At 33.2% G+C, this 25601-nt stretch overlaps 1 protein-coding gene across 3 annotated transcripts in view; it reads left to right on the top strand.

Annotated features, from left to right (window-relative positions):
* LOC141452624 (uncharacterized) overlaps positions 1-25601 on the top strand; it is a 266411-nt gene that overhangs the window by 66741 nt on the left and 174069 nt on the right. The gene's annotated exons all lie outside the window — the stretch shown is intronic.

Genomic DNA, 25601 nt, shown 5'->3' with positions numbered 1-25601 from the left:
AGCAACAAATTATAGTCTAGAATTTTCCTTTTAATGGCGCCAAGCAAGAATTTATTTTATTGGCTTTCTTAAATTGTTATTACATCATAAAATTATAAATGGGGAACATTATGATTAGTTGTGATTATTTGGTGATTGGAATTTGGCTAACTAAATCATAACATCTTTATTTTTTAACAATCTACAAAACGCTTTTACTTTTCTTTATAATTACTTTTAGTATTTAGCTATTTATTCCTGCCTTAATTTTATAAATAGGTAATGCTAATGTATTTTTGTTTTATTGGAAAAATATATTTATAAGCATAAAAGAAAATAAGCAAACGATATGTAACTGTATTTGGTTCCACATCATCGTGAAGACTGGTCTAAAAATTTCACGTCGAATTTCTTATTTACTACAAAAGAAATTGTATCGTCTTATTGCGATTTCCGCCTTCTTCTTTTCTTTACTGAAGAATAATAATTTTAATCAATAGATTTAAAATTATTATTTAGATGCAAGGAAACTAGTCATTTAATTATTTATTAACTACTTCTGTTAATGGTGATGGCAATGAAGAATCATTCAGAGATTCTAATTCAGAAACCTTTAGAAACCTATTTAACCAAACTTTACGAGGGTCGTTTGAAAAGTCCGTGCAAAAATAGAAACTACTTAATTTTTTGGGGTAAACCTTTTTTATTTTTCAACATAGTCTCCTTTTAGGCTTATACACTTCGTCCAATGCTGCTCTAGTTTGTTGATCCCTTCCGAATAATAGGATTTGTCCAAGTCTGAAAAATAGCCATTCGTTTCTGCAATCACCTCCTCGTTTAAATAAAATCTTCGTGATGTAAAAGGACTTTTTTTTGGGCCAATCGTGGGCGTTTTTCTTGCAGCTCGGTTTTCAAACGGTCCAATAACGATGAATAATATACACCTGTAATAGTTTTACCGTTTTCCAGATAGTCGATGAGGATTATTCCTTGCGAATCCCAAAAGACAGTCGCCATAATCTTTCCGGCCGAAGGAACGGTCTTCGCCTTTTTTTGGCGCAGATTCCCCCTTGGTAACCCATTGTTTAGATTGTTCTTTGGTCTCAGGAATGTAGTGATGTATCCATGTTACATCCACAGTGACGAAACGACGCTTAAAGTCCTGCGGATTCTTCTGGAACAGCTGCAAACCGTCCTTGCAACACTTCACACGATTTCGTTTTTGGTCAAGCGTGAGCAATCGCGGCACCCATCTTGCGGATAGCTTTGTCATGTCCAAATGTTGATGCAAAATATTATGTACCCGTTCATTCGAGATGCCCACAGCACTAGCAATCTCACGCACCTTCACTCTTCTGTCATCCATCACCATATCATGGATTTTATCAATGATTTCTGGTGTAGTAACCTCAACAGGGCGTCCAGAACGTTCAGCGTCACTTGTGCCCATATGGCCACTCCGAAAATTTTGAAACTACTTATAAACTGTTCTAATCGAAGGTGCAGAGTCACCATAATGTTTATCAAGCTTCTCTTTAGTCTCCTGAGGCGTTTTGCCTTTCATAAAGTAGTGTTTAATCAACACACGAAATTCTTTTTCGTCCATTTTTTGAAAATCACTCGACTTCCTCGATTCAAACGAATGCCAAACACAAATAAATAGACCGATCTGGCTGAAACTTGGTGTGTGTTCTTCCAAGAGATGCTACTAACTAAACATAACCTCGATACGCGCCAGTAATTAGCTGTTTAGAAAAATTGTTAAATTTAGTGTCCCAATCGCTTAAGGAATATTACAAAATTACTTTCCTTATCTAGAAGGCGTTGATTATTTCCTATATTATTGTAAAGGAAATGCGTAGTAAACTGTTCTTTTAAAAAAATATAAAAAAACTGTTGTGAGTAATTTACACAATCATCCAAGTCTTTGATATGAATGTATATAATTTTTGTGTTAAATTTTTTTTTCTAGTCCATTATCATTTTTATGATAATAAAATGATAATGGTATTTTATTTCCTATGGCGATTACAGGTTTCCTTTGTACCATACATAAATCTTGGAATTTCTTTGTTTCTTTCATTATTAATTTAAATATTAATGTACAAATCATTATTTTGGAGATATTATCTAGGAATACGATGGTTACAAAAATTAAACTTAGTCAGCATTTTTTATAATATGAATATATTGGTTTCGTGACCTCAAATTGTTAAACTTAGGATGGAAGATTTGCGAGAAATCGGTCAAATAATACAACTCGTCTCTTTGCCAACGTTTCGACAAATATATTGTCCTCTTCAGGGCCTGGATATTACAAATACAAAACAATTTACAGAGTCAGTAACATAGAAAAAACAGTAAAAATCAGTAATACAAAAATAAACAGTAAAATACGATAAATTCTTAATAATTATTGAAACTTACGTGGCTCTGCGGGTTGGTTGAGTTACAGAAACTAAGAGCCAGAAATGGAGAAGCAGGTATATACGTTCCTTCGGCCGGAAAGATTATGGCGACTGTCTTTTGGGATTCGCAAGGAATAATCCTCATCGACTATCTGGAAAAGGGTAAAACTATTACAGGTGCATATTATTCATCATTATTGGACCGTTTGAAAACCGAGCTGCAAGAAAAACGCCCACGATTGGCCCACAAAAAAAGTCCTTTTCCATCACGACAACGCACCAGCTCACACCTCAGCAGTTGTGGTCGCAAAATTAATGGAAATAGGGTTCCAACTCGTTTCACATCCCCCCCTATTCTCCAGACTTGGCTCCCTCGGACTACTATTTGTTCCCCAATATGAAGAAATGGCTGGCGGGAAAAAGATTTTATTCAAACGAGGAGGTGATTGCAGAAACGAATGGCTATTTTTCAGACTTGGACAAATCCTATTATTCGGAAGGGATCAACAAACTAGAGCAGCGTTGGACGAAGTGTATAAGCCTAAAAGGAGACTATGTTGAAAAATAAAAAAGGTTTACCCCAAAAAATTAAGTAGTTTCTATTTTTGCACGGACTTTTCAAACGACCCTCGTATATACAGATATAGCGGGACTTACACGGGAATTTTGGTAATTACAATTGGACAGATACAATAGACTAATTACAACAAAAGAGTAAATACAATAAATATTGGGAAATTTCTTTAAACAACAAAAACCGTTAAACACAAAACACAGGAGAAACCAAATAACCCTTATGCACTTAATAGCAAATAACCAAAAGATTTGAAGTAAATTTAAAAAAACCCAGCAATAATTATGTACAAAATTTGGATATCTATTTATTTTTTAATGACAAAATTGTAGCAGTTGGCCAAATTCGACGTGTCTGTCCTAAAGTTAACTGTATTGTTCTGTTTTACTATGTGGCACATTTCAAGAAAATTTTGCTTATACTGGTTTTTTCCCCCTATCGAGTACTGTCACATTCTGAAAGTCGAAATTGTGTTTGTTGTCAATGTGGTGTCTGAGTAGCGCCGTGGAATTGTCGTCTTTTTTTTTTGTCTTACAATCATATTGATGCTGGTATACCCTTGCCTTGAGATACTGACTTGTCTGGCCTATATAACAATTGTCACAATCCTGGCAATCAAAAAAGACGAGTTGTTTTATTTGACCGATTCCTCGCAAATCTTCCATCCTAAATTTTTTATAATATTAAGTAAAAAAAATACCCAAGAACCTTTAAAATCATTTAGTATTACGTTTAAAAGTAAAACTTCTTTTACGTTAAAAAAGTAAAGATTTTTGTAATTCCCAAATCTTATAACTAAGGAACGGATTTTTATGTATTTCAAAATGCCAAATATTTAATTAAAATATGCATTTATTTTCGTCAATTATGTGGAAAATATGTGATTTTCTTAAAATATTTTCTGGAATATTTAAGTAAAATGGACATTTTTTTTTATGAAAATGGATTTTTTGGGGGGGGCAAGTTATAATTATTTATACAAGAAAAGAACATTTTTACAATTTATAATAATTTATTAGGAACAAAATAATTTGTTTTTACAATTTATAATGATTTATACAACAAAGAACATTTTTACTATTTATAAAAAGATGTGTTAAATTTTCAATTTTGAAAACTTCACTCTTCGAAATTGTTTGCAACCACATGAAATTTCAAATGTTGGAACGTAAAGTGACGACGATCTGGGCGTAAGATGGACTTGTAACGACTAAAAGATCGTTCAACATCTACAGATGTTATAGGTGCCTTGCTGAAAGAAGTTATCTCGTTGGTTGTAAAGGGTACACGATGTTCTGAGGTGACTTCTGTTCCACTGATAATAACAGAAATCTTGCAGATGGTCTCCCACCCTTTGTTCTTGCTCAGTACTTCTAACAGTTTTGATCTGATCAGATCTCCCTTACTCCCTGGTATTCCTTCCACCTTTTCGATGACTTTTTTAACGTTGGACACGTTTTCTGTCAGTCGAACATTTTGGGACTCAAGTTGGGTAATGGCTTGTGCAAGAAATGCGCAATTGTCAGAAATGAATGCAAGGTCGTTCCTTAAATTAGGTTTCTCGAATAGAGACTTGGCTGTATTTATCGCTACTGCTTCGTCTTCGAGATGTGAAAGGACATTCTTGATTTTATTGTAGTTTTCATAGTAATACTGAGCTGCTTCCAGCCAAGTACCCCATCTTGTCAATATTGGTTCTGGTGGAAGGCACAAGTCTGGATAGAGATCTTTTAGCATTTTAATGCGACTTGGTGCTTTTAAGAACACTTTTTTAACCAAGGAGATTAAGGAATCTACGTCACTGAACAAAGATCGAAAAAAAAATGAAAAATATGAAAAAATATGTACATATTTTGATTAAATATGTAGAAATATTTATTTATTTTAATCAAATATGTATAAATATGCGATAACATCCAAATATGTGGAAATATGTGAAATAAAAGTAGACTCAAACGGCTTAAAAAGTGTCAGTATGAATACTTCTAGTTGAAAAACGTCTGTAAATTGCCTAGAAAAAAATATGTAAATACATACGAATCCGTTCCCTACTTATAACCCATTTCATTCAAAAAGTAATTCCCATTATTTTCATTGGATGCTCTAGTGTTTCCTTTATCTTAAAGCCTATTAATGCTATTAAACATTTAACTAAATCCATTTTTATAGAAATTTTTGAAAGATCGTTTAATTTAAAAATTCTTTCCATCGAGCTGATTTTGTCTGAGAAAAAACTAAGAAAACAATTAAAAACCAAAAAAAAAGGGAAATTTGATTTGAAAGAAGCAAGGTCGTGCAAATATTTCAGCCGGAAAGAGAATGAATATGTCTAAAAACTATTTAGAAATGATGGAATCAATTTTAATTTGAATTTAATCATTTCTTTTCCTTGATAACGCATTTTGGGTATTCCCGGGATTTATTTTTTCCAGAATTCTTTTCTTTTTTTCTCATTTTTTTGAGAAAAGCAACCAGTTAAAAATAAAAACACTTCGCTGCTTAGAGTTTTGATTGTTGCTTTTGCATCTAAAATATAACTTTCGATCTCGATATTCTCCTTTCCATCTAAAAAAGAAATTTAGAATCTTTATCAATGGCTTTATTACTAATAATAATTAACTTTTTAATACTAAACTATTATCAGTTTTATCACTATTTTTCCCCATAAAATTAAGCCAAATTAAGAGGTAACCATTCCCAAACTAATCATAATAAATTTTAGTTATAATTAGAAAGTTATATTAGTTATAAATTTGTCAACTTTTCATCATTAGAACACATAAGAAAATACATGGGCATAGTTCCATCTGTCGAGTTGTATAAATTTACATACATTTTTTCAATTGATAATGATAATATGAAAAAAATGAAAGTAACTGAAATACAAAAATGGTTTATGAAAATAAACATTTTCTGCAACCATGTAGGAATGTTCTCATTGCTCAATTAAAATCAGCTGTGTAATGCCCAACTTCCCACACTAGTGGGGAAAAATTCCCATTAGTGTCACTTTCCGCACTAGTGTGTGGAAAAACTTTATTGTGCTTCCTTGATATAAGAAGTTTTGTTATTAACATAAATATTTTCTGTAAAACTTTAATAAGCTTATTTAAAGTAACTAAATAATTAAAAAACGAATATAAAAAATAAAATAAAAATTGAAAGGAATATAGAAATAAAAATAATATTTTAATAAATAATTAGATATTTTTAATTATAACAGTTAAAAAGGTTATAGTGTTACCTTATAGAAATTTAAAATGGATTCTAGTGATTCCTGTTTAGAAAACACTCCTCCATCAATAAAAGAAACAGCAGAAAATGTAATAAGTAATGTAAATACGTAAGTAATGTAAATAATTGTAATATAACAATAAATGTTTATAATAAATAAATTACTTTTTGTAGACTGTAAAAATGAAATTTTTAATTTTTTTAGTTAATAAATCTAATGGTTGCAGAAAAAATATAATATTTAACTCGAGCGTCAAGTATTTTCCTCACACTCGGCAATTAGCACTTGCACTCGCCTCGCTTCGCTCGCTCGTGCGTGCAAACCCTGCCTCGCGTGAGGAAAAGTACTACTTTCCACACTTGTTAAATAAATAACTATTTCATTCAATTTAAAAATACAATATTTAAAAGAGTAACCTTTTTTTATATAATTTTGAAATTAAAAAACTTAATCACAAAACATTTTCCCGTATTTCCCAGCTGAACGAAAATATTTATTTATTTAACTAGTGTGAAAAGTAGTACTTTTTTCATTTGTGAGGAAAATACTTTACACTTGAGTTAAATATTATATTTTTTCTGCAACCATTAGGGTTATTAACTAAAAAAAAAAACTATACAGGAATCACTAGAATCCATTTTAAATTTCTATAAGGCAACACTTTAACCTTTTTAACTGTTATAATTAAAAATAACTAATTATTTATTAAAGTATTATTTTTATTTCTATATTCCTTTCAATTTTTATTTTATTTTTTAATATTCGTTTTTTAATTATTTAGATACGTTAAATAAGCTTATTAAAGTTTTACAGAAAATATTTAATAACAAAACTTCTTATATCAAGGAAGCACAATAAAGTTTTTCCACTCACTTGTGCGGAAAGTGACACTAATGGGAATTTTTCCCCACTAGTGAGGTAAAGTTGGGCATTACACAGCTGATTTTAATTGAGTAATGAGAAAATTCCTACATGGTTGCAGAAAAATATTATTAATTAAATCAATATAACTATAAAATAATTAATAATTTTGTACAATTTGTATCTTTCTTTTAAATTGTAAATAAATTCTCATTTCAATTTCAATAATATTAATAACCTTCCAGCTCACTATCCTAAATTTCCGTTTCCTGCATTGAAGCTTGTAATTGAGGAAAGGATTAAGTTCCTTAGATTCCCACCCAGAGATTCTGGGTTCGAAAAATAAACGCCTTAAAAATAAAAGATGTAATCAGTTAAACTTTTGAATGATAATAATAATATTTATTTACACACTGTACATATGTACACAAATTTGAAATAATACAGAAATTGAGGTTTCAAGCTTAGCGCCTATAAACGAGTACACTCATCAAATTATATTTAGTTCAGATTAAAGGAAACATATTCACATATTAAGGAAAATTTTTTTAAAAAAAACCTAGCTTTATATACAGGTAGTTGTTACAAAATATGCTTTAAGCGTTTATATTTATATTTTTTATAACCAAGAGAGTTTATATTTTATATTGTAATTAACAATGGCCACTATGTGAGGGTACGGACTATTGTAACAAGTGGAGACGAATTTTTCTAAGAGACAGTAAATAGTAGTGGAGATGCTAGGAACGTCAATTACTGCGTGCATCTAGTCTATGGGCGTTCATCCTTTGAATGAATAGTTTACCTTAAAAGTTATCTTTTATTACATTTTTTGATCATAAAAATTGTTTTAAATATTATTAAATGTTGGATAATTTGTAATGTGTGCTAATTTTTCTGCAGAACATCTAAAAGAATTTAATAAAACCTTTTAATATCGTTAAAGAATAGTGAGTTTTATAACATTACCTTTGTAAGTAGTACTTGCGTGTGGTTGTTTCCTTAATATTTTTTTTTTTAAGGACTACATTAAGCCGAGTAGTTTAAACAAAGCCCCTCCCCAGCTTCATAAGCTTGGGTAACAGTTAAATGCATCCAGTTTTTTTTACATTTTTATAGAGAAATTAAATTTACTTTTTCTTTTTGTTTTTTTTTTTTTCGCTGGAACCCCACCTGGTAGAGATCGATCTATAATATATTTGGGCATCATCAGCGTGTATTGGGAAGAAGTTATGAAGCGCACTTAGTATGTCATGGTATCCTCCTCAGGAAGTCACACCACTTTCAACAATCATATCGCACATACACAAGATTAGATTGCATTATCAAAACACAAACATTACAGCAGACGCACACATACACTTACAGATGGTGATAAAAATGATGCCCTTCTCCTTCCCAGCGCCTTATCACAGCCTACCATCCCAGTTACTAAACCCGGCTACACTTATCACTGTAATATTTGGTCTTATCTAAAAGATATATTCTTCAAAAACATCTCGTTATCGCTCATGTTTACCTCAATATTTTTAACATTTTTTATCAGTTTTTTAATTTAATATTATACATTTTAATTTGTGTAATCAAGATTATTGGGGAGTTAACCATTGATGCCACTTCTTTGATTAATATAAAGATTTTTTTTGTGATTTAAAACATCATTTTTGTGCTCCTTAATTTCTCTTACACTTCGTAATAAGTAGTCTTTCCTTCGTATTGATTTTCGATTATGACTTTTTTACTGAAATGCACATATATAAGATTTCCTTAACTAGGAAAATTGTTTTTTTATCAAATAAAAGAAGATTTGTGTGGCTGTGCATGTTATTATTTTCTCTAAAACGGCCTCCATTGATTATCATTAAATTTATTTTACAAATTGCATTCCCATAGGGCTACTAATTTTATTTGAAACACTCCCTCCCTTCAGAAATTTCCATTCTAATGCAATTCTAGGTAAAGTGAATGCACGTGAAGTGTCATTTCTGCATTACAATCTTATCTAAAATACTCTACCCATCAGAATGACATAGTTACTCTTCAACTTATCAAAAACACTGGCCAAGCCTCCATTTCAAACTCTTAGACACCTTTTATCGCGTTGGTTTTCTACTGGTTACCGTAAAATTTCTGCGGATTCTTGTTTTACACAATTCCTGTATCAATCGGTTTTTCCCGTTTATTACTTAAACACTCAAGCTGAAATGCTCCACAACTCATGAATCAATTGATATACATGTAACGGGAATCCCAATTTATACTTTTTTTTATACGTCACAAAATATTGCTCAAACCAGTATTTCAAATCAAATCAATTTAAATCATTAAAATTACTTAATATTAATTCAATTACAATTAAAAACGTACAGTCTACAACCATTCCTCAAAACTTGCAAATCCCTATGGAAACTTCAAAGCATCCAACTAGAGAACTCAGCGATTTTCGTGAAAGACAAACGAGACTTCCTTGTCTAATATAAGAACTTTTTGATTGAATTGACAATCCATTGAACTCACCGATAAGTTTGGGTGTTCAAAATTTCAACGTGCAATTTCTGGTAAAATATTGAAATATGGATAGAAGTAAATACTTCTTGCTCCTCGTACTTGGAAGATAAACTGTCTATGTTCTTCATGCTAAGATGTCCATTTCTTCTACCAAATATTAAAGGAAAAAATCAAGGTTATTTTAGATTAACTATTACGAGGTAGCCAACACATTAATTTAAGATTTTAAAATTAAAGAATCGTTAAAAATATGTTTTCAAAGCAAGATGGGTGTTTGATGCGAATTGATTCTAGTGTAGGAATTATTTTTAAATTTCTTTCTCATTTAAATATTTTATTTTATTTTTTGTTTAAAGCAAATATTTAAATTATGTTATATATGCTGCGAATTTGATTATGTAAATATGAGGTAGTACTAGTCAATTGTACGAAGTATTAGTCAATATTTTGGAAATTTTTGCCCGAAATATGCAGCTCAATTTGATTTATTAATATTTTTCTACTTCTGCTTTAGTAACAATGTTGCTTACCCTATTCTAAGATGTAGTCCAAGTTTTGAAGCTCCTGAAATTTATTAGGAAATGTGTCTGCATCTATGTTATTGGATGATACAAGAAGTCTGTGATTAGCAATTGTCTGTGACAAGGGATCTTCAAAATTCAATCAGAATTACTCAGCATAAGTTCACATATTCTACAATCCATTTTATAATGGATTGTTTTGGATTTGAGGAAGTTAGTTTTGTTTTTTTTTGATGTGCGAAAGATCGTAGTCTGTTTCCGCTTTAGGAGCGTATGCTCAATTAGTTCGGAGAGTTGTTATTCTTGGGACTAGATTTTTCATGATATGTCTGTTGCTGTTTTTCTTTAGGGTAACTGAGAATAACTGACGATAATAATAATAACAGTAATGTCCTTCATTAAGGATCAGCAGTTATGGGGTTGAACCCAGGTTCTCTGGAATGCGATAACCTCTGAGTTAATCTACTTCCCAATGATTTTCTTAAAAGCAAAATTTTAAAAAAATGAGAATTTTCTATTACTTGTAATAGGTTATCAAACTATAAAATTACTAGATTACATTACAAAATCTATTTTGAAGTTTCCTTAATTTAAATTACTCTTGTGTTTGTCACTTTTTGAGGAAGCAAGGAACTTAATTGTCATGTTTATCGTAGACGAAGTAGACCCTAATTAAATTGTAAAAATGTAAAACCTTGATTCTACTTACGCAATCTTGTTAACGGTTAAACTATGGTCTGGATCTAAAACTATTACTGGCTTTTCAGTTATATTCTACAGAAGAAATATAACTAACTAAACAGTATTAGCAGCAGAAACATGGTATATCTCAGAATAATGTTTTGGTCAGTGAAAAACATAGTATTAAAATCGAAAAGTTTTAAGAACGTAGAAATAAAACGTAAGTAGAGGTGCGCCTACCAAGTGATACTGGTTAGTGTAGATACTCAAGTATCTGGTTAAACATGTTATCGACAAGTTGCAAGTTGTATAGTCAAGTAACAAGTCCTAAGGGACTTTTAATGGTGGAAGTCTATTCAATTTAAATAGTTTCTCTTATATTAAACAAACAGTTGAAGTAATAATGATAAAAAAGTAAACTATTAATTATTTTTTGCTAAGATTCTGGATAAACTTCTTCCTAGACGCAATTAATAAGCTTACCCAATACTACGAAAAGTTGAAGTATTCTGTCAATTATTGGAACTATGTACTTAATGATTCTTCCAAGAATGGGAGTTACTTCATGAACGAAGTTGTTTTTTTTATTTTTCTTTACTAAGTAAGGATAGTATTTTGAAAATGATATTCTTCTGGTTTCCTGTTTTTACCAAAAAATAAACTCTTTTGAGGTCCTCTAAGACTGAAAATATTTTAAAATTTGAAAATCGCAAGAAGCCTGAAACTTTCGATTCAATATTACCTTCGAAACCCGGAAACAGACCTGTCTGTAACTTAGGAATCAAATTCCCTTGATCGGAATTACCTCTTTTCTCGATGTATTTTTATTTTTTTTTTTCAAAAATGGCTTCAAATTTTTATGCTTAAACGTGGATTATACAGTTTAGCCTTTATTGGTAACAATCACCACGTAGCTTCTTCATTTATTTCAGTTTACAGATTATATTTCTTTGGCAGTGTGTTTGATGAATGTATTGTTGCTATATTGTTTACAATTTTCATACATTTTGAACTGTTTTCTTTCAAATTCGATCATGGTAAGCGCTAATTTCAGAGTATTAAAACTATTAGGGCTTTATTATGGAACCTAAGATGTAGTTTTCTTCTTGAGTTATAGTCTCCATCAAAACACAAACTGTAGAATGCTTTCATCAATTTTTTTGAACTAATTTTTGATTTGAGAAGTACTAGAAGGGAGCAATTCATTGCAATAAGATTTTTTGGAGAAGATCATGGTCCAATAAATGCATTGTTCAGTCTGGTTAGTAGAGGTGAACTGTGTTACATTTCCTGACAATCACGTCTTTGATATAGTTCAGTAAATTTTTGAGAATCTTCTTAATCAGCACTGGTCACGTTTGAATGCTGTTCTAGAATGATTGTACGAATAAAAATGAAACTGTTAATTCATAATCGAAGGAGAGTACGAAAGTGGACTCGATATTTACAACTAATTTAAAATTAAATTAAAAAAAAAAGCCTTCCTTTCCTTCGGCTATTGGAAAAACAATCAAATCATCTTGATTGTCCTGCAGCTGTAAGCCCCCTGACGAGATCGCACCGTGTTCATTCAGTCCTCTGCTGCATTAATTATTCAATAAGTTCTGTTATGTTCTGAACAGACCTCGCATTCAAATGATATAAACTTATAAATTTAAACTAATAAGTTATTTAAAAATGGCCTTGAATGGTAATCACAAAATTGTTATAAATATCTAATAAGTTAGTGCATTAAAAAGAAAAAAGTATTAACAATGAGTTATCTCTATTTTACAACGCGAGTTTCTCATATTATAATATGGTAATGCAATCAATCGGATTGCACGGTTTGCATTCCAGATTATAAAATATGAATTACATAATCATATAAATATAGAATGTTTAACTATAAAACTAATATTATGAACAATAACTCTTTTTTATTAATGATTGCAAGGTTGTATGCAAATGAGATCAACTGTATAAGATGATCCGACTAATTGCTAATGAATAATGATCGAATTGCAAGTGCAAAACTTTCAAGCTCGATCTAAGTGGGGTTGTTCTTAAACTTGCTGATAAAAATTCTCACCTTAAGATTAAATATTCGATCGGGTTTGGCACCCGGGCTTGCTCTGGAAACTCAAGGGCATTCTTCCGTTCACTCACTTCCACATCTTGAAGTCCTATTTGTCTGATCGTCATTTTTAAACTCAACTAGGAACATCGTATTCAGCTGAACATCGCGTTGAAGCGGGTGTTCCTCAAGGAAGCATCTTAGGACCTATCTTATATGTTATATACACAGCAGACATACCAATCCATCCTGAAACTGTCCTCTTAATTTATGCAGATGATACCGCTATACTTTCTCCTCACATTGATCCGGTGACTTCACACAGAAACCTTCAAACTCATCTCTTTTCTCTTGAGGAATGGTTTAAAAAATGGAAAATCAAGTTAAATGAAACAAAATCTCAAAATATTACTTTTACTCTCCGCCGGATCACTATGACTCAATTCCAATTCCTCCTGCCAATGTTGGCCGTTATCTTGAACTTTATTTAGACCAAAAACTGACTTGGAACCCGTACACACGACTTAAAAGAACTGAAGTTAACAGACGTTATCGACTACTTAAAAGACTACTAGACTAACGTTCAAAACTTTCACTTAATAACAAACGACTGATTTACAATTCCATACTAAAACCCGCCTAGACGTACAGTATTGAACTGTGGGGTTCAACGAAACGCTCCAAACTTCAACGAATTCAATCTCTCCAGTCTAAAATTCTCCGCACTATCGTTAATGCTCCATTTTACGTTTCAAATCTTACTATCCACACAGATCTGGAAATTCCGTTTGTAGGTCCAGGTTGCACGAACTCGCTATAAAAGTTTTCATCAGAACTTGCACTCTCATTCCAATCCTCTTGTCCCCCATTTAACATCTCATCACCATCCAGATCATCCTCCCAGACGACTAAAACGCCAGTGGCTTCACGATTTTCTCTCTTCTGAAGAGAGTACTTAAATAATGGGCATTTAAGAGCCATGTGTACTACTAAAGAGTATCATAACTGGGATCAGATGTTTCTCTTGGAGGAGGCAAATTACCTTTATCTAATATCAGCGAATCCAGGTTTTTTTACGAGGAATGGGGCATGAAACTGAAAGAAAGGCAAAGGGTTTTGTAAAGAAGGACGAACTGGGTCGATGGTGTAAAAGTTCTGGGTGAAGAATCCTCTTCTTGTCAGATGTTGACACACAAAGACTGAAAAAGAAGGAAGACCTTTAATTCAACGGTATTTGTGCTCGTATACCGAGGATAACTTGCCAGTTAATTCGAGAGAGGGGATCGCTCATTTTTTACCATTATCATCAGATTATTATCTCGAAATTCCTTGATAGAAAAGCTGCAGAAACAAGAGTATTTGGTAGAGATTCTAGGTTAAGATAGAATATTTCTCTATCAGGTTTAAGGCGACTTATCAATCAAAAAAGAATTTCGAAATACTTGACTTCAAAATCAAAAATATTGTCAATTAGCTTTTATTTTATTCAATGTTAATCAACTAGATTTTAGATTCTAATTTCTTAACTAATGGTGTGCTAAAGACTTCTCTTAAACTATTAAGAAAAATTTCCTAATAAACCGGCCCCCCTAAAACAGCAAACTGGAAGAAAATAAATTATCCTGAAAGAAGTATTTAGAGAAATGTCGATGAGGAAACAATCAATATTTTATTATTGTTTACGTTAAATATCTCATTTCAAGAAGAACCTTGAAGTTATTGACTAATTTTTGAAGAACGATCTCACCTCATTTCGGGCATTTTTTTTATTATTATTATGATGCTGATATTTATACTAGACGAAACATTTAAATTTCAAATCGATACACTGTAATAAAATGAAAAGTTAATAGCTAATAAAACTATAATGGGACAGACGGTTGGTTACTGCCCTATCACAACAACATTATCGTTAAAATATCGGCATAAAATGCGTGAATGATTGTAATTTTAATGTTTATATCAAATGAAAAGCCAAGAATGCATTAACGACCGTAAAACCAAATTGATTTGCTGTGATTTATTATCCTGTTCTTCTGTTACAATTTTGCTGCTAAATATTATTAATTGAGAAAGATTTGTAGTTTGATTAGTTTAATAAACTTATTTATCATTTCTCTCCTGCCAATGTTCGTTATCTTGGGCTTTATTTTGATAAAAGGCTGACTTGGAACTCGCACACACGACTTAAACGAACTGAAGAACGAACTAAACAGGCGTTATCGACTACTTAAAAGACCACTAGACCAACGTTCAAATCTTTCAATTAATAACTAACGACTGATTTACAATTCTATACTAAAACCCGCCTGGACGTACGGTATTGAACTGTGGGGTTCAACGAAACGCTCCAATCTTCACAGAATTCAATCTCTTCAGTCTAAAATTCTCCGCACTATCGTTAACGCTCCACACAGACCTGGAAATTTCGTTTGTGGGTCAAGTTGCCCGAACTCGTTATAAAAGTTTTCATCAGAACTTGCACTCTTATTCCAATCCTCTTGTCCGCCATTTATCATCTCATCACCATCCAGATCATCCTCCCAGACGATTAAAACGCCAGTGGCCTCGCGATTTTCTCTCTAGATAAAGAGAGTAGCTAATCCTGGGAGACGACTTAGGGAGTGTTTTCACTGGGTACTTCTCCCCTCAATTAGTGAGTTTGTAGTGGTGTCAGTTATTGTCATTGTTACCTTTGGCGCATCTAGCGCTGGTGTAACTGAACAAATGAATTGAAAAAAATGTATATTTTGTATAATGGTAACTTCTATTCAGTCACATGTCTAGTAACTTTTGTAATCCTAGGAGGGAAACAAGTTAGGATTTAAATTTAGTTTCTTGTATCTCAAATTAACTTAATTAATTGCGAATGTAAAGGAATAATTTGGAAAATGGACTGTTTTTCATTGGAGAATTTATAATAATTTGGAAGATATTTCCTTTTCTCTCAGATTTCAAAAATCAACTTTCTTGGAGAATGTTGCAAACAGAGTTAAAGGGTTCTTTATAAATGAATTGGAGGCGAAATCGGTTTTTGTTAAGCTCTCTGATAAAAAAGCTCCTACTGAAGAAAAAAACTGAATGGCCAAAAAATGCAAATTAACTGTCATTTATTTGTAAATTTTTTAATAAATTAATTGTGATTCTAGTCAAATTCATTCTACATGATGTAACTAAAAATAAAGATTAGAAAGAGTAATGTTAGTCTTCCCTTCTTATTGACTTCTTTTTCTAAGGTTGGTCACAGTGGCGCCAATTACCTCAGGATAAGCACCGTGAGAGTTCTGAACAAGGAATTGTCCTTACAATGGAGTATGTGTTCCTTGCAAGAAGATTGCCATCCCGGTCTCGCCAAACTCTACCAGACTAAAACTCACTTTACACACAATGGTAAAAGATCTGACTAACATTGCTTCATGAGAGAATTTCTTTAAGTTAATTCAAGCAAAATAAACTAACCAGCCAACCCATTCAAACGGTAATTTAGTCTCCGATTATTATTTATTTTTTAGAATTTGTTATTTTTAGCTATTTTTCGTATTCTCAAAACATCGCACTTCCAAAATTCCTTCTTGTAGTTCCTATTTTGGAAAATCTCTTTCTAATGTTGAATTTAATGAGACAATTAAGCTGCGGAAACAGAGAGAGAGAGGCAAAGATTTATGTTTATTCACATTCCTTTAAAAACATACATTATTTCAGAAATTATAAACCTATGTATCTCTTTTCGTACTGTTGAGAATTCAATGATTTCTTTACCAAATTGTAGAGAAAACTAAGCTCTATCACTGGTATAAATTGCAATGTTTTAGTGATAATAGTTAATGAGAAATAGAAGGTTTAATTTTGGGGGGTTTACAAATACGCAAAATTTCAAACCTTTGTATCTCTCTTCGTACTGTTGGGAATTCAATGAATTCTTTACAAAATTGTAGAGAAAACTAAGCTCTATCACTGGTATAAATTGCAATGTTTTAGTGATAATAGTTAATGAGAAATAGAAGGTTTAATTTTGGGGGGTTTACAAATACGCAAAATTTCAAACCTTTGTATCTCTCTTCGTACTGTTGGGAATTCAATGAATTCTTTACAAAATTGTAGAGAAAACTAAGCTCTATCACTGGTATAAATTGCAATGTTCTAGTCTGGCTAGAAGAGTGGATCTAATCCAGAACTGGATTTTCAGTAAACTCTACTTTTACGAGGGTCGTTTGAAAAGTCCGTGCAAAAATAAAAACTACTTAATTTTTTGGGGTAAACCTTTTTTATTTTTCAACATAGTCTCCTTTTAGGCTTATACACTTCGTCCAACGCTGCTCTAGTTTGTTGATCCCTTCCGAATAATAGGATTTGTCCGTCTGAAAAATAGCCATTCGTTTCTGCAATCACCTCCTCGTTTGAATAAAATCTTTTTTCCGCCAGCCATTTCTTCATATTGGGGAACAAATAGTAGTCCGAGGGAGCCAAGTCTGGAGAATAGGAGGGATGTGAAACGAGTTGGAACCCTATTTCCATTAATTTTGCGACCACAACTGCTGAGGTGTGAGCTGGTGCGTTGTCGTGATGGAAAAGGACTTTTTTGTGGGCCAATCGTGGGCGTTTTTCTTGCAGCTCGGTTTTCAAACGGTCCAATAACGATGAATAATATGCACCTGTAATAGTTTTACTCTTTTCCAGATAGTCGATGAGGATTATTCCTTGCGAATCCCAAAAGACAGTCGCCATAATCTTTCCGGCCGAAGGAACGGTCTTCGCCTTTTTTGGCGCAGATTCCCCCTTGGTAACCAATTGTTTAGATTGTTCTTTGGTCTCAGGAGTGTAGTGATGTATCCATGTTTCATCCAAAGTGACGAAACGACGCTTAAAGTCCTGCGGATTCTTCTGGTACAGCTGCAAACCGTCCTTGCAACACTTCACACGATTTCGTTTTTGGTCAAGCGTGAGCAATCGCGGCACCCATCTTGCGGATAGCTTTGTCATGTCCAAATGTTGATGCAAAATATTATGTACCCGTTCATTCGAGATGCCCACAGCACTAGCCATCTCACGCACCTTCACTCTTCTGTCATCCATCACCATATCATGGATTTTATCAATGATTTCTGGAGTAGTAACCTCAACAGGGCGTCCAGAACGTTCAGCGTCACTTGTGCCCATATGGCCACTCCGAAAATTTTGAAACCACTTATAAACTGTTCTAATCGAAGGTGCAGAGTCACCATAATGTTTATCAAGCTTCTCTTTAGTCTCCTGAGGCGTTTTGCCTTTCATAAAGTAGTGTTTAATCAACACACGAAATTCTTTTTCGTCCATTTTTTGAAAATCACTCGACTTCCTCGATTCAAACTAATGCCAAACACAAAGAAATAGACCGATCTGGCTGATACTTGGTGTGTGTTCTTCCAAGAGATGCTACTAACTAAACATAACCACGATACGCGCCAGTAGTGCTATCTCTCTGACTTTGCACGGGCTTTTCAAACGACCCTCGTACTTACTAGTTGGAATAAGGAAACCGTTTTCATTAAAGTACCTAATGCTTCGGCCTTTTCAGCGATTAGCTATTACAAACGCTTCTTTCGTTTTTATTTGATCAGTAGCCCCTCAAGGTGGAAGATTTTATATTAATTATATGAATAAGTAATAGTGAATAAAACTGACAACAATAGTGTAATTGTTCATTGTGAGTAAAACAGTTTATTAACTGATGTGTAAAGATGTTTGAAAAACCTTGTCGCTCGGCTGCCCTGGTGCGATGGTTTCCTTGCTTTACTACCTGTTTCGTAGCTTGTGTTCCTTTTATCCACCTCTTTCTTTAATAATATGAGTTAATGTTTGGAACAGAGTCGGTTTGCTTGGCCACCCATTCACGAGACCACGACTATCTCACTGTATTTACCAATCTAGTTACTACTTTTGTGCTACAAAGCACTTTTTGAAAGTTTTTTACCTAGTTAGACTTCACAGTAAATTCACCATTTGCATTTTTCTTTCGCGAATCTTTAGTTTGCGTGACTTCCCGTTTAACTTGCTTAGTTCTCTTCTTAGCTTAACGTTTACATTCTCTCTTCATTAGCAATCTAAATAAGACGTATCTTCTTTGTTCCATGTATTTAGGTAGAACCTTTACCCAAACAATACATTTAAATAAACCTTTATCTTCTTTTTTTCTATTAAATGATTTCCATAAATAGTTTTTACTATTGTAGTAACAAAGTTATCTTTAAGAAGTTGCTTAAGAAGTAAAACATTCATTATTAAGGTGTTATGTTTGAAATGGCGGTGTTTCTACAGCTCATTTCAAAATTCTACTTAGGGATTCACTGGGATAATATCCGTTAAACTTTGCTGAAGTACTGGAAGATGGATATTTGGCAGATATTATAAAGGAAATAACCGTGATCAGTGCTTTTGAAATAGTTAAAGCTGTTTACTGGTTCACTCTGGTAAACCTGGTCTAAACGAGAAAACTCTCAATGTACGATTTATTTCCGGGGTTTGTTTAAACCCTTGCAGTTATTAAAAAAAACATAGATTTTGATTCTTTTACTAAACTCAGGGTTGAATTTTATTAAAGAAAGAGGATAAAATTTGGTGCTTCATATCTTGAATTGAGAATTAGCTTTTTGTGATAAAAGATGTTACTAGTGTTAAGAAATATTTCGTCTTTAGAACTTAGGAAAAACAAAAAAAAAAACTTGCATTAGCCTTATAAATCTAGTAAACCATAGTTTTACAAAATTTCTATCTATAATGGCCCCCAAACATGTGAAAAAATTAAAGATTACTTTGCGGATCTCCTTTAAAAAAATTTATTTTTAATTATTCGGACAATTCCCCACTTATTGCAAAGTATCCGTTTAACCTAGATATATTCCTTGGAAATTATTATACGCTGACTCTGTTAGATAAAACTGGTTTGACTTGTCTGGAGTTTAGTTAGATGACGTCATATACTGGTATGACAACAAACTGCGCCCTCTTGACCAAACTTATCGTCATGTTTCAACCTTGTGTTGTGCATGCTAGTAAATATAAAATTATTGACTTATTTACTCGAATGAAAAAATTTAAAAAAAAGCAACAAAATGCTTAAATTCTGTGATTCCATAGATTTCATTTTTTAACAAGTTTACGTACATCAGATGGTCGGCAAAAAGAAGTAATTACTACTTTTAGAGGCAAACCTGACGTTTAACAAGCGACAGGTGCCGTGGATGGTAACAACCAGCAAGCTTCTATTTAAAAAATAAATTTCATATTTTCATTTTCCTCCCTCAAGAAGAAAGAGTGTTGCTCGGGTGTCTTTCTTGATCGGGTTAGGCACCCGGGCTTGCTCTGGAAACTCAAGGGCATTCTTCCGTTCACTCACTTCCTCATCTTGAAGTCCTATTTGTTTGATCGTCATTTTCGAATTCAAATCGGGACATCGTATTCAGCTAAACATCGTATTGAAGCGGGGGTGTTCCTCAAGGAAGCATCTTAGGACCTACCCTATATGTTATATACACAGCAGACATACCAATCCATCCTGAAACTGTCCTCCTAACTTATGCAGATGATACCGCTATACTTTCTCCTCACATTGATCCGGTTAACTTCACACAGAAACCTTCAAACTCATCTCTTTTCTCTTGAGGAATGGTTTAAAAAATGGTAAATCAAGTTAAATGAAACAAAATCTCAAAATATTACTTTTACTCTCCGCCGGATCACTATGACTCAATTCCAATTCCTCCTGCCAATGTTGGCCGTTATCTTGGACTTTATTTAGACCAAAAACTGACTTGGAACCCGTACACACGACTTAAAAGAACTGAAGTTAACAGACGTTATCGACTACTTAAAAGACTACTAGACTAACGTTCAAAATTTTCACTTAATAACAAACGACTGATTTACAATTCCATACTAAAACCCGCCTGGACGTACAGTATTGAACTGTGGGGTTCAACGAAACGCTCCAAACTTCAACGAATTCAATCTCTCCAGTCTAAAATTCTCCGCACTATCGTTAACGCTCCATTTTACGTTTCAAATCTTACTATCCACACAGATCTGGAAATTCCGTTTGTAGGTCAGGTTGCACGAACTCGCTATAAAAGTTTTCATCAGAACTTGCACTCTCATTCCAATCCTCTTGTCTCCCATTTAACATCTCATCACCATCCAGATCATCCTCCCAGACGACTAAAACGCCAGTGGCTTCACGATTTTCTCTCTTCTGAAGAGAGTACTTAAATAATGGGCATTTAAGAGCCATGTGTACTACTAAAGGGTATCATAACTGGGATCAGATGTTTCTCTTGGAGGAGGCAAATTACCTTTATCTAATATCAGCGAATCCAGGTTTTTTTTACGAGGAATGGGGCATGAAACTGAAAGAAAGGCAAAGGGTTTTGTAAAGAAGGACGAACTGGGTCGATGGTGTAAAAGTTCTGGGTGAAGAATCCTCTTCTTGTCAGATGTTGACACACAAAGACTGAAAAAGAAGGAAGACCTTTAATTCAACGGTATTTGTGCTCGTATACCGAGGATAACTTGCCAGTTAATTCGAGAGAGGGGATCGCTCATTTTTTACCATTATCATCAGATTATTATCTCGAAATTCCTTGATAGAAAAGCTGCAGAAACAAGAGTATTTGGTAGAGATTCTAGGTTAAGATAGAATATTTCTCTATCAGGTTTAAGGCGACTTATCAATCAAAAAAGAATTTCGAAATACTTGACTTTAAAATCAAAAATTCAATCTCTCCAGTCTAAAATTCTCCGCACTATCGTTAACGCTCCATTTTACGTTTCAAATCTAACCATCCACCCAGACCTGGAAATTCCGTTTGTTGGTCCAGGTTGCACAAACTCGCCATAAAAGCTTTCATCAGAACTTGCACTCTCATTCCAATCCTGTTGTCCGCCACTTATCATCTCATCACCATCCATATCATCCTCCTAGGCGATTAAAATGCCAGTGGCATCGCGATTTTATCTCTTCTCAAGAGAGTAGCTAATCCTGGGAGACGACTTAGGGAGTGTTATCGCTGGGTAACTTCTCCCCTCAATTAGTTAGTTCGATGTCAGTTATTGTCATTGTTACTTATAGCGTGTCTAGCGCGCTGGTCTAACTTTACAAATAAATTTTTAAGAAAATATTTTCATTTATTTATTTGTAAATAAAATGCAGCAATATGAACCAACCAGCAACTTCAAGTACTCTGTTCTTGCAACAATGACACAAACCAACAAACCAAAAGAAAGCCTACAGAAGGAAGAACGATATTTTACTGATAATACAAATAAGAAGTTCAATTAAAACTAAATATTATAGAGAAGTGATATGAAAAGAAAAACAAACGGTTTAACGAACACCAGAACAAACAGATTGGAAACAAAGTAGAAACCATGAAAAGCGAACCGTAGTTCCGAATGTTGTTTAAAGAAGACGGTAGAAGAATCGTTTAGCGTGAAGCATCAAAAAGGTGAGTAAGGTGATGGCCGGAAGCTATGCTTTGTAGACTCCTTCAACTGACACAACATCTGACGGTAGTTTTAGACTGAATGAAAAAAAGAAAATATAATTCCACTTCCTTAACAGCATGTCTTTGAAACATGTTTGAACCATAGCAAAAGGTTATGGCTGTCTAGCCCAGTGCCTTCAGCAGCAAGATGATCCTTTGCTATTACCATATATTATATAGTTACACTAAGCTGGTACCTGTATAACTTAAAATTGCACCTGTATAGTTCATGTTATTATTTACGCATAATGAACCATTTAGATGAACTCCTATTAAATGTCTACAAGTAATGTGTCTACTCCCACTCTTGTCTTTTTTCTCCAATTATTTTTGTACTGTAGGGAATATGGGTTGTTCTAATTATAATCTATTTTCCATAAGGATCTCTTACATAAAATCACCTATAAAAACGATAATAACTTTCACATTTGAGATGTAACAATACTTAATTATAATTTATTTTATTTATAGCTATCATTAACGGGCTATATTTGTAAGAGAAACCCTAAAACATTCATTGTTCTGGTTACAAAACATTTTGGCTGGTTAGACCATCAAACGATCCAAAAATAAAGGAACGGTTATGTAATTCAACTGTACTACTGACTAAAAGTAATTGTATAAATATGATGCGATATTTTGCCTCAAATTAACTTAGTCCAATATAAACTTTGATTCAAAAAGTATAATTTCTTATTCTTTTCTATTAATAACATCTTCAGAAGTCCGAGGACCGGAGACTTTAACAGAAAAGTTTTCGAAGAACTAGCTCAGGATAAAGAGTTTTGAAAACGAATTTTGTGCTCTTTCGAGTTAGAAATGATGGGTAAGTTCATCATGAATGGAATGGCGGTCTTGGATTGGCCACTGCTAAAGATGATTGATTTTGACCTTAAATTTTGCTAAGAAGAATGAAGAAATGGGAATAGTAAATAATTGCGATAAAGACTGGTTTGCATTAGAAGAGAATGCTCTGCAATAAAAATTCTTAGAGGTGTGGCAATGATTTAAATTTTAAGATCAACAAAAATATGAATAAAAGAACTTTGTTCGAGATTCAGTCCTTCGAAACATGTGTAACCACGCCAGTTGCAAGTCTTTCGACTTAGAGTTATCTAATATATCGTAGCGGTTCTAAAATGCAGATATCCAGACGCAGAATGGATATCTTTCATAGCCGCTTTCAAGATAGTCCGCGTCCATTTGCCTTTTTTGTTCAAAATGAAATGATTGTATCCTTATCTTGATGCAGCCACATAGCTGAAGAAAAACATGGCTAGTTATTAGGCTATTGAAACATACCTAGATGGTTCCGGCGGCCAGCTCCTTATCATTGGATCTTGCTAGTTCCAGATTCTCTCTGTTTTCTGTTTAAATTCTCTTTCTTTTGCTTTTTATTGTTTTTGTTCTCAAATAAAGCTCGAATTTGGCTTCAGGGATCCTTCGCGACTAAGCGCTTCTGTTCACCTATTCTCAGCTTACCCATAATTCCTCATTTTTCCTCCTTATGAGTCGATTCACCGAGTAACGGTGCAAGGATTGTACTAAAGATGGCTACCTTGGAACCAACTAGAAGGATGCACTTTCCTTTCTACTCTGTAGATCACTAGTTCTCAGCAAGTTTTACTGCTCCACTTCACCATTAAAATACGTTGCCACTCTTCCAATTGTTGAGAATACCTAGAACCAGCATTAGTACTGGTCGAAGTGACAGAATCATTCAGCACATACTTACCTACTTATCCTTCCAACAATTGAATTTCATTCATGTCTTGATCTTTCGATTCCATTGAGAATGTTTGAGCAAAATACATCCTTATCTTCCCTAAAGTTCCAACTTACAGATATCCGTTTTTATAAAAGTATCTCCCTTGTAGGAAGAACGTTATGCAGCTTTTCAGGTATATACTGTACAAGGTGGTAAGGCATCACGGCCTGTAGATTCTCTTGTAAGGCATCCATCTTTATTTAAACATTTTGTTTTGCTTTTTTGGGGGGGGGATTGGCTTTCGCCATACAGCCAGCATCGTCTAGGTGCTTATCACTAGAATATCACTCACTCTCCATTCTTACTTATAAATACATTCGCTTCACACATTCATCCCTCTACTATATAAAACTATTTACATACAAACTTACAACTAATGGATGGATCAGTACTCTATATCCCTGCCGTCCTTATAGCTTAACCGAAATTAAAATCACGTAATCCTTTCTCTAATCATTTTCTTCCATTCATTCTAACCGGCTATAACTTTTAAATACACTCATATTTCTTAGCTAGCTCTACTATCGTACAGATTTAAGTACATAGATGTTGCTATAGAGAAAATTATGTCTCGTAGCGAAAAGGTGCATCCAAATACCTGTATATGTCGTCAAACATTCGTTACCTTTCTGCTACTTAACGTGGACATATCATTATTATATGTTTGAAATCCTCCTCCTCATTGCAAATTTTAAAATTCCAAATGTAAATAAATAAGTGCAAGATATTTAGAACAGTACTGGGTTTATTTGAACAAATGCGGGCTTGTTACCGTTACAACTATTCGAATTAGGCCATCGTATTGTTTTTACAAATATTTCTTTTCTAGCGGTCCAGCCAGGTGTATTATTTAGTTAATTGATTATTTTAAAATGTGGGTCCCTAAATTGTGTTTTTTAAATTGTATTTTTGATTACATTGGTCAGCTGTTAATTAAATTATATATAGAACATGGTGGTCCAAGGGCGCGTTGCGTGCGTTAGACCCATAGAGGCTCAGGTAATTATCACCTACACTTTAAGTTTTTTTTTTAAATGAATTACTGATGGACGATAAAATTACTGTCCAGAATGGAATCGCTTCCAAAACTTTAATGATTACCAAAGACAGTAAGCCAAAAATCCTTGATAGCAATGATTTAGTTAGCAGAGTTTCTATTTACACAATGTTTAAATAGAAACACCTTATTGTGGCACATTATTTATTAAATTTTTCTTAGTGATTGTACTATCGCAGCATGCATTTTCTTTAATACTCATTAATTTTCTTCTGATTCTCACTCTTTTCACATTTGTTACGGTAATTAAGAGATCTGTAAACTGAGTTTCAACAAACTTGAATCATTCTGGACTTGATGAAGCAAATTGTGATAAGTTATAATTAGGGAACGGATTCGTATGTATTTACATATTTTTTTCTAGGCAATTTACAGACGTTTTTCAACTAGAAGTATTCATACTGACACTTTTTAAGCCGTTTGAGTCTACTTTTATTT

The sequence above is a fragment of the Rhodnius prolixus genome, unplaced genomic scaffold (assembly GCF_049639745.1).
Source record: "Rhodnius prolixus isolate KJV_2025 unplaced genomic scaffold, Rpr scaffold_3, whole genome shotgun sequence".
Lineage (NCBI taxonomy): Eukaryota > Metazoa > Arthropoda > Insecta > Hemiptera > Reduviidae > Rhodnius > Rhodnius prolixus.
This window is presented reverse-complemented; position numbering and strand designations above follow the sequence as displayed.